Source organism: Bos grunniens, chromosome 23, assembly GCF_055505025.1.
Source record: "Bos grunniens cultivar Pamir isolate PY7600 chromosome 23, Bosgru_T2T1.0, whole genome shotgun sequence".
NCBI lineage: Eukaryota > Metazoa > Chordata > Mammalia > Artiodactyla > Bovidae > Bos > Bos grunniens.
The window spans coordinates 8572762-8573451 of NC_141187.1; positions in this window are offsets into that span (position 1 = coordinate 8572762).

A 690-nucleotide genomic window follows, 5' to 3' on the forward strand; every position below is an offset into this window, starting at 1 on the left:
CCAGACCTCGAGAAAAGCAAGAAGAAAGTGCAGGCAAAGGGAGTTGCCACCATTCGCCACGCGCCCCACCACACCACCACCGCCCACACAGGGCGGCAGCAGCATGGCTCCCTGGACAGTCCCCACAGGCCACGGGACAGGCCATCAGAGAGGACACGGGAGTTCTGGGCCCTTCCAAGCTGTTCACATTTCACTTCAGTGATTTTTGATTACACTATTTTCACAAAACCGAGATGACTGAGTTAGAACAGCATCTGAAGTATTATTTTTCCCACTTTGAAGCTCTTATTTTCCCAGCTGTGGTGAAGGTTGAAGGTAGTTATATATTCAAGGCAGCCTCTACTAGGCATGAACATTGTCACAAACAGTAGAGTGCAAAAACAAAAACAAAAACAAACAACAAAAAAAAAACCAAGCAGCTTCCTCCACCATTGTGTGAGCAGATTATCAGAAAGAGGCTCTGCTTTCCTTGCTCACATATTTTGCACAGACTAATAGGAGTAAAAGCCATTGTGCTGTGTGGAGACCAGGGAGCAGGAGTCAGCCATGAGTTAGGGGTTTTCCCATTTCTCTCCCTAATGAGGGCAAACTGTATCAGGTGAAGGCATGTTGAGTTTGACATGATAACCTACTAGAGTTAAAGTATCCAGAAATAAAATATCATGAGTTAAAAAAGAAGCCACACCAATA